Below are 12,753 nucleotides of genomic sequence, written 5' to 3'. Positions count from 1 at the left end.
TCTGTGAAATGTATTTGATGTAGTTTTCTTCTAATTTTTAAAATAGTGCAAACTTTCCTTTAATCCACATTTTAAAGACAAATTCTACAAAGCTACAGGAGCAATCAAATGAGTGGAGGGTGTTAAAAAGTTCATTTAGCCTTTTATGTCTGTAGTAGCTGACATCCTCCAATCTAGAACTGAACCTATTTATCACTTGAATTAACAGTTAACCTCCAGGCTGGAGAAGCAACTTAATGTAGTGGAAAGATGTGGAGCCAGGGGATCTGCATTTCAATATAGTTCAAACAGTTACTATCTATGTGACTTTAGGTAATTCACCTAACCTCTTTGGGTCTCATTCTCCCTATCTATAAGAGGATCCATAACATCTATTTGCTAGAAGCCTCACACCCAGACATCCACTGGGTAATACTCCTAAACAGAAACCTAGTCTGAATCTCTCTCCCCGCTAGACTTCTTCACAATTTGAAGGTGAGTAGCAATACCTTTAGAGACAGGAGAGTTCTGACTGTTGTCTTTGAGGTGAATTAAGAACTACTCTAAGTCTGCAGAATGTATAGATGACCCCCTAACTGCTCCTATAGGCCAAGAAGCCTCTCTTTCTTCTGTGAAACAGAATGGAGACCCTGGAGAATAAAATGTATTTTCTAAACTCATTCCATGTTATTTGCTCCAGTTCATGACCTCTTTACACAGCTAAACTCAAAATTCTCCTCCTCCAAAGAAAATCCCATCTCACTCTGTCATATCATTTGCATGCTTTCCCACATACATTCATAGCATTTTAAGAGCTAGATCCTCCAACATGATATCAACATCTTCTCTATAACATCTCTGACCGAAGTTCATTCAACATCTGCTGAAACACTGCCCATGATGGGAAACTCACTACCTGATGAGGTAACATATTTCATTATTGAACAGCTCTAATTGTTACAAAGTTCCTTTCTAACTATCCCTAGACTTTGCACTAATTGGTCCTAGATTTTGGTCATGTCACTAAATAGGCTCAAAAAATCTTCAGTCTCCCTGATGCCAACCAACATCCTTTGCCTGGCATCTAAGGCCCTCCACAATCTGGCACTGAGTTAGTGGAAAAGCCATATGTAGAGTCCAGGTTGCCTGACTCCAATTTAATTCAACAAACAAGCAATTCAATTAAACACACTTATCAGAATTGAGGCTCGGTGGAAGATACAGGGGATATAAATTGGACAATTCTTATAGAGAGGATTATATATGGACACAAAACTATACAAGGCAGAATGTAGAGAGATTTGGATTAGTGAGAAGGGGCAAAAGCTGAATGAGGGAGGGGAAATTTGAACAACTTCAAAAGACAATAAGGAGAATCTGACTGGTTCAGATGCTATTTGTGGGTTCTGTGAAAAAAGATAGAAAACAAACAGATTCAAGGAATACAAAAGGCATATGACATCCAAGGACGATTAAGGAGTAATAACCTGGAGGAAGACTAACGAAGGAAAAGCAGAAGGTAGTTGGTGAGATAATGCCAGATAAATAAGAAAAGGTAAGTGGAAGAATTAGAGGTCTAAACACAATAGATAGAATGGATTGGTGAGCTGGCAAAACTGGCCAAATAGATATGTTTGGTGCAAAGTAGAGAAGAAGAAGGGGTGTGTCTGTGGAACTGTTGAAAATAAGCAGGTTGGGTGGGATTATCAGGCTATTAAGAAGTGGCAAATGCCTCTAAAATTTTTTATCCAGATACATAGGGTTGGGGTATGAATACTCACAAGTAATTTTAAAAATAGCGTTAAAGAGGTCCCTCTCTCCACTCCCAGATACTGGGACAATTAACTGTTCCTAAAGGAGACAGAAATGAAGCTTCAATGGGGGCAGGGTGTGGGAGAGGACAAGAAAAAGGACTTGAGGTAAAGGAGGATAGACATGAAGAAGAGTGTTATACAGAAGAGAAAGAGTAGGAAAAGGAAAGTTGTATATTTAGAACTTATAAAGAGGTGTGAAGCTAGTAAGAAGTTAGCTCTAAGGATGATGAAATTGTTTGTCCTTCAAAGTATGACATAGTAGAGCCACAAAGAAAGTTGAGAGGTCATCGAGTAGAAGTCAGAGAAAGACAAACGTAGTAGTAGTATTAGGAGGAGGTATACTCAGGGATACTGAGGCAGCTATTTGTCAACCTGATAACAGATAGGCCTGTTGTCTTCCAAGGGAATATATCTAAAATGTAACGGAGAACCTCTCAAAGCTAAAAATGAAAGACAACTATCCATTTTTAGGGGTGTGGGGGGAGGTAGGCAATGGGGTTAAGTGACTTTCCCAGGGTCACACAGCTAGCAAATATCTGAGGCCAGATTTGAACTCAGGTCCTCCTGACTACAGGACTAGTGCTTTATCCACTGAGCTACCTAGCTGCCCCAAACATCCACTTTTGATGATTCAAGTGGGCATAAACAATATTGCCAGAAGAAACCTAATAAGTATTGTCAAAGATTATGAAACTGGTTCAGAATGGTATTTGCACTTTTGGAACATGGTTTAATATGTAATATATGTAATACATATGATATGATATATGATACATAATATATGACATATATAAGATATAATATATATTATCTTACATATAATATATAAGAATGAGAGGTTTGTGGTTTCCTCAATTCTTTCAAGTGGTTGAAAGGGCTATAGACTAGAGAGAAGGAGGAAGGATAATAACAGTTTAGGAACCCAGGAATCCGTAAGAAAGAAGTCAACAGGAAAATCCCTTACTTTAAATGTCTATATACAAATGCCCAAAGCTTAGACATCGAAAAAGAGGAAGTGCAGGTTATAAAGCAAGGAGGAAAATTTGACCTCAGGTATCACTGATGTTTGATGTCTGAAACTTATGACTGGAATATAGCTCTAAATACCTAATTCAAGAGAAAGAGACTAGTTGAAAGGTGAAGAGTGGGGTAGCACTGCTTTTTTAAGAAAGTATCTGAGGAAATCCAGAGAGTAGAGGAGAAGGCAAATATGGTGGATGGCTTTCTGGTGGTCAAAAGAGAAAAACAGAAGTGATATTGTCATTTAAATATGCCACAGACCACCTCAACAGATACAGGAAATAGATCTACCATCAGTTGCTCTGCTGGACATTATGTCTCCCCCAGGATAAGCTTGTCACCTGAAATTTTGTCATCTTGGAGATCATCTGGCTTTGATACTATCATCAACATTTCCTCAGCACCCTCAGTACCTCTTCTATCTGACCCGAGGGCTGGAAGGCAGAGCAATGAACTCTCAAGGCTTCTTCCCTTTATAGGCTCAGATTTTTCCAGCTAACTTCATTTACCATAAGTTTCAACTCCCCCAAACCAAATAACTTCATCCCATTTTCAGCATCTTTTTGTGTATTATAGTTCCCTATTAGATTGTACCTCCTTGGGTGGGCAGGTACTGTCTTTCTTTTTCCTATTTATATCCCCAGAGTTTGGCAGTGCCTGATACATAGTAGGAGCTTAATAAATGTTTATTGACTACTGACTATTGAGATGAGAAGTTTGGGAAACAGGATCACAAGCATAAGAAAGTAATTATTGGGGATTTTGATTATCTAGACTTCTGCTGGAGCTCGTAATCAGAGCAACTAATAACTCCTTGACTTGTCTTAATGATGATTTCCCCCTTCAAAAGGCGGAAGAACCAATAACAACATATTCTATTCTGGATCTGATTCTTATTAACAGAAGAATTAACAGAAATTTTTATTAACAGAAGAACTGGTTTCTGGGGTAGAAATAAATAAAGGGAACCTTATAAAGATGATCACTCCCTCCTAGATTTTGGGATAGAAGAGAAGAAATTCCAGGAAATGTGGGAAAAGCTGGAGCTTTGCCCCTTCTTTAAGCTGGAAGACATCCCGATTCCTTTGAAGCAGGAAGTACAACATGATAGTTCAAAATGCTAGGACAGATGAGACTCACTGACTACAGTCCTTCTGGGGAGATGACTACCAGGCTTTATCATTTGCTCTGCCACTGCAGCCTAAGGTTTACTGGGCTTTCTCACCTGAGGCACTTCTGTCTAATATGACCATGGGCTTCACCATCTGCTAAATTCTCTTTTATGTGTGTTGTTGTCATTCAGTTGTTTTCAGTTGCATCCAACTCTCCATGATCCCATTTGGTATTTTCTTGGCAAAGATACTGGAGTGGTTTGTCATTTTCTTCTTGTTTCATTTTATAGATTGTGAAACAGAAATAAACAGGGTTAAGTGACTTGCCCAGGGTCACACAGCTAGTGTCTGAAGTGAGTTTTTTTCTTTTTCTTTTTGTTTTATTTTCAGTGTTCTACAATCACTACCATATAACTTAGATTTTTTTCCTTCCCTCCCCCTCTTCCCCCCTCCCTGCCCCCCGCTCCCCGAGATGGCATACAATTTTATATAGGTTCTGCACTTACATTTCTATTAAATACGTTTTCACCACAGTCATGTTGCTTAGAAGAATTAAAATGAATGGGAGAAATCACATAACAAACCAAAACGTAATACAAAAGAAGATGATCTGTAATTGAATTTCATAGTTCTTTCTCTGGATGTGGAAGGCATTTTGCCTTAAAATACCATTGGGAATTTTTTAGGTCCTTGAATTGCAATGAAGTTCTAAGTCTACGAGAAAAAATCCTCACACACTGTGGTCATTGCTGTGCACAAAGTTCTCCTGGTTCTGCTCCTTTCACTCAGCATCACATCATATAAGTCTTTCCAGGCCTCTCTGAAGTCTTCCTGTTCATCATTTCTTACAGCACAATATTATTCCATTACATTCATATACCACAATTTATTCAGCCATTCCCTAATTGATGGGTATCCCCTTGATTTCCAGTTTTTGGCCACCACAAAGAGTGCTGCTATAAATATTTTTGTACATGTGGGACCCTTTCCCATTTTTTTGATCTCTTGGGGATACAGTCCTAGAAGCAGGTATTGCTGGGTCAAAGGGTATGCATATTTTCATAGCCCTTTGGGTATAGTTCCAAATTGCTCTCCAGAATGGTTGGTCAGCTCACAGCTCCACCAACAATGAATCAGACTTCCAACTCTCCCACATCTTCTCCAATATTTATCATCTTCCTGTTTTCTCATGTTAGCCAGTCTCTGAGGTGAGATTTGAACTCAGGAAGATGTCTTCCAGACTCCAAGCCTAGCATTCTGTGAACTGTGCCACTTAGGTGCCTGCTTTCTTATATGTGTAGCTTCCTCAATCAGAGTGTGACCTCCTTGAGCCCAGGGACTGTCTTACTTTTTCCATTCATATCCCCAGCACTTTGCATAGTGACTTCCCATAGTGAGGGCTTGGAAAACTCTTTTTCATTCATTCCAGCAAGACTTCAGGAAATCCAAGGATTTGGGAAGGATAAGTCAGATCTCACCACCTAAAATGCTGCTGGGGAAGTCAGTCTAGGAAGGATAGGAAATGCTCAAAAATGAAATCCTAAAGACACAAAGACAAACAATTCCAGTGAAGAGGGAAAATGGGATTTATCTGAAGAGACACCTATGAGGATGTACAGGGAAGTCATTAACCAATGCTGATTTTAAAAAGAAATGTACAGAAGATGGAAAGAGGGCCAGATAAGAAACACAGAATGAATATCACAATGAACTGTTTAAGGAAGCTAAGGACAGCAAAAAGGGTGAGATTGTGTGTGTGTGTGTGTGTGTGTGTGTGTGTGTGTGTGTGTGTGTGTTTTAAAGACATATTAGGAGAAAAAGAAAGATCAAAAGAAGAAGATCTTTGCTTGGGAGTAACAGAAAAATGACATAACAGACACCAGAGAAGGCAAAGCTTCTTAAATCACATTTTATTTCTGTTCCCTGCTAAGGAGAATGGCTTTCATCCAGGAAATGACTGGACAAAAATGGCTTTAGGAAAATGGGTACACAAGATCAGTAAAGCACCTTCCTGACTTCAATGAATTAGGTTGGCTGGTACCCAGATGAATTACATACTCTAGTACTGTCAATATTATTTGAAAGACTGGGGGGGAATGATAGAAGTACCAGATAAGGGCAAGTATCCCAGTTCTCAAAAAAAAAAAAAAAATGAAAGAGAACAGAGTCTGAAAACAATAGATTGGTGAGCTTGCCTTTGATTCCTGGGAACATTTTATAACAGGCCTATTTTAAAGAGATGGCTGGTGAACAGCTAAGGGAAATGGGGATTATAAAGAGCCAGCAAGTCTTTGCACAAAGAACAGGAATTGTTATACTAACCTTATTTCATTTCTACCAAAGGGCTAACTGAAATACTGTAGATATATTTTACCTAGATTTTTAATTTTAATTTTTATCAAAGATTTTGATAAATTACATCATTGAGAAGATGGAGAGATATGGAAAGGATGATAATAAAAATGAAACTCAGAACTGGTTGAATGGCTAGACTCAAAAAGTAGACAATCTGACTTCAATGTCACCATGGCAAGGAGGTATTCATTGGAGTGTCCCAAAGGATCTGTGTTTACCTTTGTGCTGTTTAGAATTTTTATCAAAGACTTGGATAACAACATAAAAGATATGTTCATCAAGGTGACACAAAGCTGAGATATTGATATTAGGAAAAAAGTTTCTAACAATTGGAACTAACCAAGAATGGAATAATGGCAGCATGGCATGGCAGATAAAGAATCAGCCTTGGAAGTAATGAACTGGATTTAAATCCCACCTTTGACCCAGGTCAGCTGTCAGATCCTGGGCAAGTTATTTAACCTGTCAATGCTCTAGGTACTGATAAAACTATAAATTGCAGAGAAGATGCCAATCTGCATTGATAAAAGTTTCTAAACCAGGGAGTTCCCTGTACCAGTGAACCCCTATCCTTATTCAAAAGTGGCATGGGTTGACTTGAGAGGTGTTAGGCTCTTCACACCTCCCCTTCCATCTCTAAGACCTTCAAGCAGAGGCTGGATGACCACCTGTCTGGTACATTAGTTGAGGATCAGAGTGTGGGCTGGATGTGATCATCACTAAGGTTATCAAGCTTTTATAAAGGATTCATAGAAGGACATGAACATGACTCATAGAAGGTTTGGACGATTTGAAATCAGTATTAGTAAAGGGAAACTCACATTGATGATCACAACTCCACTGTAAATGTTAAGCCCAGGGTCACACAGTCAATATGTGTCAGTGATAGAACCTGAACCCAGGCTAGATGTCCATCCATTACATCATGTTTTCTCATCTTCATCATAACAGTCCTTTAAGGTGGATAGTGCAAGTATCATTCTCTCCATTTTCCAGGTGAAGTAACTGAATGAGATTAGACAAGTCAAATGACTTACCAAAGGCTACACAACCAGTAAGTAGCAGAGCTAGGACTCAAATCTGGGTTTTCTGGTGCCAAGTCCAGTGCTCTCTCCAAAAAATTGGAAACTGTGTGTAACAGTCTTTAAAAAATTTTTAAATTAAAAACAGAATAGAATTTTAAAATCTCCTTTACTTCATGTTGGAATCCGGTCAATTATCCATGGTAAATATCACGTATACTTACATTCTGCTTGCATCCCAGAAATACACTTGTATTCATCCATTCATTCTCTAAATAGCTTACTAAACACCTACTATGTGCAAAGCATTGCTCTAGCCTTGAAGGCATTAGGGAACCTACAGCAGTCATAATCGTAATTCCTTTCCCATGTGCCCACAGTATAGGAGATGCTATTGTCACACTATCAGAGGGGTTCAGGAGCCAAAGCCTTGAATGTCCACCTATCCAAGAAGTACAATCTGTCACCTCAAAAGGAAATTCTATACCAGTTATGCCACTGCAGTGCCTGGCTTTGATACACTTGGTAACTAGGCAGTGGCATTTATGGTGAGTTGGTGAGTATAAAGGAAAAGACTGAAATTAGAAGATTTAGAGCCAGAACAGACCTTAAAGGATCATCAAGTCAAAATTCCCTTACTTTTTAGATAGGAAGCTCAGTTCTAAAGCACACCTGGAAAACAAAGACTTAGAAACTCCAAATGTTAAGGACTCCCTCAGTAAGGGAGAAATGTGAGAAAGAGTTCCAACTTGTTTGTACTGAGCAGAGACAAAAAACTCCCCTCAGAACCATAAAACACCACAATGTGTGCAGAAGGGCTGAATAGTGAATCTGTGCAGCTAATTCTTTAATGTCTATGTGGATTCTTCCTCCCAGAATGATTTGGAGACATCATCCTTCTTGTTCCCACCTGTCACTATGTGCTCAGGGAATGCAAACATTTTAATATGAGGCAAACCTAAACAGAAAGGGAAGTTTGCAAATATGCATTTGTATAAGAATTTATTTCAAAGAGAATTGAATTTTGGATTACCTGCTCTTTACAGTCATTGGCTCCCTGAGATTTTCACTGCTCCCCTTCCATTAGCCTGGCCAACTGAATTGCTTATATTTCTCTGCAAGGCTGAAATAAAAAGTCCTCAGATAAGAAAGATTGATATCAGGTTTTCAAATTGTTTTAAATTAATGATGTGAAGGGATTTGAGAAAAGGGAGTAGGGCTAGAATGACATACAATGGAGACACAGGAACAATAGGGAGGTTCTACCTGACTCCAGAAAGCTGGCTGAGGAGTTCAAATGCCAGCTTTGCCACTTTACTAGCTATGTGTCTTTGGGCAAATTGCTTAAGGATCTCAGCATCTTCATCTGTAAAATGAGGGAGCTATACCAGATGACCTCTGAGGCCCTGTTTTCACCTTTAGATCTGTATGATCCTATAATTCTGGCCCAAAGGGCTACCTTTACTCTCTGTCTACAAGAGAGGTTTCTAAACTTATTTGACCTACTGTCCCCTTTAAAAAAAGTAGTGCCCCCCTGGAAATCTTTCTTTAACCCTTTAGTGGTTTTTTAAAAATTTGCATCATTAAAAAAAATTAAACATTTTTTAAAAGATACATCTTAAATTTAATAAATTATTGTAAATTTTTTTGCTGCATCAAAATTTTGATGATGCAATATTGCATCATGTAACTGGATAGTATCATACTGTAAACAAGTCATCACATGCACATATTCATGCCTATGCATGCTAGACTTTCCAAAAACACAGTCACTTGCCAACACTTGCTTGTTAAGACTTATCAGCAGACTTGACCACTGATGGTTATAACTTGCATTTTGTGTGTTTATTGGGAAAATAATGTAATCACTGACTTTAACTGTTACACAATGGATAAAACATGTATGAATGGCTTTTCAAAATTTTACCTTCTCTTCTTTCCTTATGTTTCCACTGCTTCCATATTTTTATTCAACCCCCCAACTGCATCTGAGGCTACTACCACCCCCCCACCCCTTACCAATCCAGCACCTTTCAGGGGGATTACCCACTTTGGGACTCTCTGGACAATAGTATAAATAGCAGTGGATTGACTAGAAATTGCCCTGGAAGGATTGCTGGTGTTCAACAGGGACAGAGAGGTGGTACGGTGCTAAATAGTAGTAAGGGTGAGCAAACAGGTACAAAGGACAGGATGATAGCAACAGAGTTATATAGTTCTGACAATGTGCTTACTTAAAGTGAAGTCAGGGCTAATACATTTCACTGAAATTAGGAGCATCATCCCCAATTCCTTCCAAAGGGTACCATCATTCGTTATCTGATGAAATGAGCCCTACTTCCTAAGTCCTGAAACCAAGTTTGGTCCAATTCAGCTGGAATCTCTCAGGGTACACAAAGTGAAGCCCTTGAGGTCCACCAGGACCTCAGGGACCTGAAGGAGGTTGGGTAGTTTCCACGGTAAGCCTCGAATCAGTTTCCTGGGGCCTCTCTCTGAATTAACACTCTTCCCCCAAAATTGGATTACAAAAAAGGAAGAAGCCAGAATTCAGCCCTGTTCTCTAATTTAGGACAGTGGGTGCTGGTTTTAAAAGGCCCAACCCAAACATGCTTTTTTTCCCCAAGACACATAGCTCCATTCATCTTCCTTTAGGGGGTGACTGGGTCAGAAAAGACAGTAGTTCCTTACAGAAAAGGAAGGTAAATAGAGAGTCTTAATTTGTAGCTAGCTCCTGGTTCAACTTTTAATTTTGTAACTTTCCAGGGTGTGTACTGCTTTGTGGTCTAGAATTGTTTAGGACATTATTTGCCATCCAGTCCCAAAGGCCATGTGGGTACAAACATTGTACTCTTCTTATAAACAGACTTTATAAACATAGCTTATAAAATCTATGCCAACATTTTCCTTAATCTGAGACCTCTGGATTTTAACCAGCAATCATGTTGCTATACAACCACAGGTCTACTCTTGCCTGTGCTCTGTACCTCTGTCTCCTCAACTTCCCCAGCTGTGAAATCAAGGTCTGTATTTACAACAGTTCATCCAGTCCCCTAATTGACTTTTATAAAGCCACAACTGAAAACAGGCAAAGTAATTTCGTCTAGATGAATCCCATCTAAATTTTTTTAGTTTAATATTCTTGACACCGGGGGACTTCTCTCATTCTGACCATGGTGTATCAAACCACTACTTCTGATCTCTCTGAAGGTTTGCCTGGGTCACTTTGCAAATGAGGGGCTGCATAGATGTATGTCTATATGTGTTTATTATAAATATATATATATATATAATACATGTATGTGTATTTATTTTAAAGAGACTCCCACCCCCAATCAAAGAAAAAACCTGTTTGCTGGTTTGGCTTCTCAGTCAAGGAATACTTTATCAGGATTTCTCTATACTATACCTACTCAACAAGCATCTGGTCATACACTTGTGATTAGCATTCCTATCATCTCTAAAATTACAAAATATTATTTACCACCATTTACATTTACATTTTATTGGGCACCAGTTGGTTCAACTGCATGAAAGCCCAACACCTTCTGAACTTTGGATGTATTTTCCTCCTCTACTAGTCACAAGAAACAAAGGGGGCTTTAAAGCCAGGGACAAAATTGTAGAATGATGCACTAGAGACACCAAATTCCTGTCCTGTATGTAACATCTTGAGAGATCAAGAGTTGCATAATTAGGGTGGAACGAATGGTGAGGTCAATTCAGGTGCAGAAGGGAAAGGGAAGTGCCAAAGTGATAACAAGGGTTGAGAGTAGCGGCCAGAAGTCTAAGATTGGGTACTTCCTGATGCAAAAATTGAAGGATGCTTCAGAACACAGATAAGTAGGTCAATCTTCTGGATGGTGAAGAGATCAGGAGTGCTTGATCTGTTGAAGCTTAAAGTGAGCACAAGAACTCTTTCCCTTTCCCTCCATCATAGCTGCTGAGGAAGAGCAAATCAGAAGCAATCGTAACAGTAGAAACAAATTAGCTTGAAAACACTGGTAATTTTTGACCAGAGTATAAACATGGCTAGTGAATTGTGTTAAAATAGCACATAAAGATTTGATTTCAAGGCTTGAAGGAGTTGAATTTGAGGCTTTCAAAAAACAGGGTGTAATAATTAAGCTGCAATAAAGCATGCCCCAACTGACTTGGCAGTAGAGGACTATACAAACTGTAAATGAAACCACTGTATAAAATGTCTTTGGGGGAAATGGAGAAGACCCAGTTTCTATACACTGAAGGATTTAAAGAAGAAACAAAGAAGATACTTTTAAGGTAGGAGTCATCAGCAACAGGAGAAAAAAAAAGCAATAATGTAAGGTGAGTTTGTATGATACAATTTCAGTGCTGATATGTATTTTTTTCTAAATATGAATTATGTTCATGTAGGGTCATTATGTGATAACTGATATTTATGAATGAGTAAGTATTGGAATGAAGAAGATCAGGTAATTATAAATTAATTGTATGCCAATGTTTATAGCAAATCATTAAAATCTAAGTTCTTTGAGGGTAAGAATTATTTTCATTTCTTTTTAACTCCAGTGCCTTGTACATAGTTTTTGAGTCATTTCAGTTGAATACAACTTCCATGACCCAATTTTGGGGTTTTCTTGACAAAGATAGTAGAGTGGCTTATCATTTCCTTGCCCTCGTTTTACAGATGAGGAACTGAAAGGAACTAAATGACTTTCCCATGGTCACATAACTAGTAAATGTCTGAGGTCAAATCTGAACTCAGGCCCTCCTGACTCTAGGGCTGTCACAGCCCACTGCTCCACCTAGCTGCCCGTTGTACATAGTAGGCACTCAAATGCTTGTTCGATCTGATGCAGCATGTTTGTACAACAGAGGTGTCCATTCCAACTGGCTAGAATCAGATATAAGTAGTAAATATTTAACAAAATAAAAATGCAATAAAACATAGATAACATTTTAAAACTAATATGCAGCCCTTTAAAACTAATATGTGTGTCAATTAGTGGTCCTTGTTTCTACTTGCGTTAGAGCATGTGATTTCTGTGTTTGGGCTATAGGAGAACACTCATTCATCTACTGGGGCTTGAGTTAAACAAAGTGAAAGCTTCACTGGGTCTTACCCAATAGCAATAGCAGTAGTTACTGGGAGACAACTCCTTGGTCCTTGAGATTCTGATTCCCTAGCAGTAGTGGAACTTTAAGTAGCAAATTAGGGTAGAAGTTCTAAGGACAAGAAAGTTCACCTAAGGGGGAAAGGGTTTTTGTTTTTTTTTTGCAGGGAGTGAGGGATGTCCACCCAAATACTAAATTCTGCACCTGTAACGTTTCATTGAATGCAGTTTGCAAACTGTTTTACAAGTCTAAATTTTTCCTTAAATTGGTTCAGAAGCCAATTGGCAATTTCAAGAGGCACTTCGCAGTTTCCTGCCTCATCTGAGGCTCAACTAGTAGAGTTGGCCAATGAGGCCA

This window comes from Notamacropus eugenii, chromosome 2 (assembly GCF_028372415.1).
Source record: "Notamacropus eugenii isolate mMacEug1 chromosome 2, mMacEug1.pri_v2, whole genome shotgun sequence".
Taxonomy (NCBI): domain Eukaryota; kingdom Metazoa; phylum Chordata; class Mammalia; order Diprotodontia; family Macropodidae; genus Notamacropus; species Notamacropus eugenii.
Note: the sequence above shows the minus strand (reverse complement) of the source record.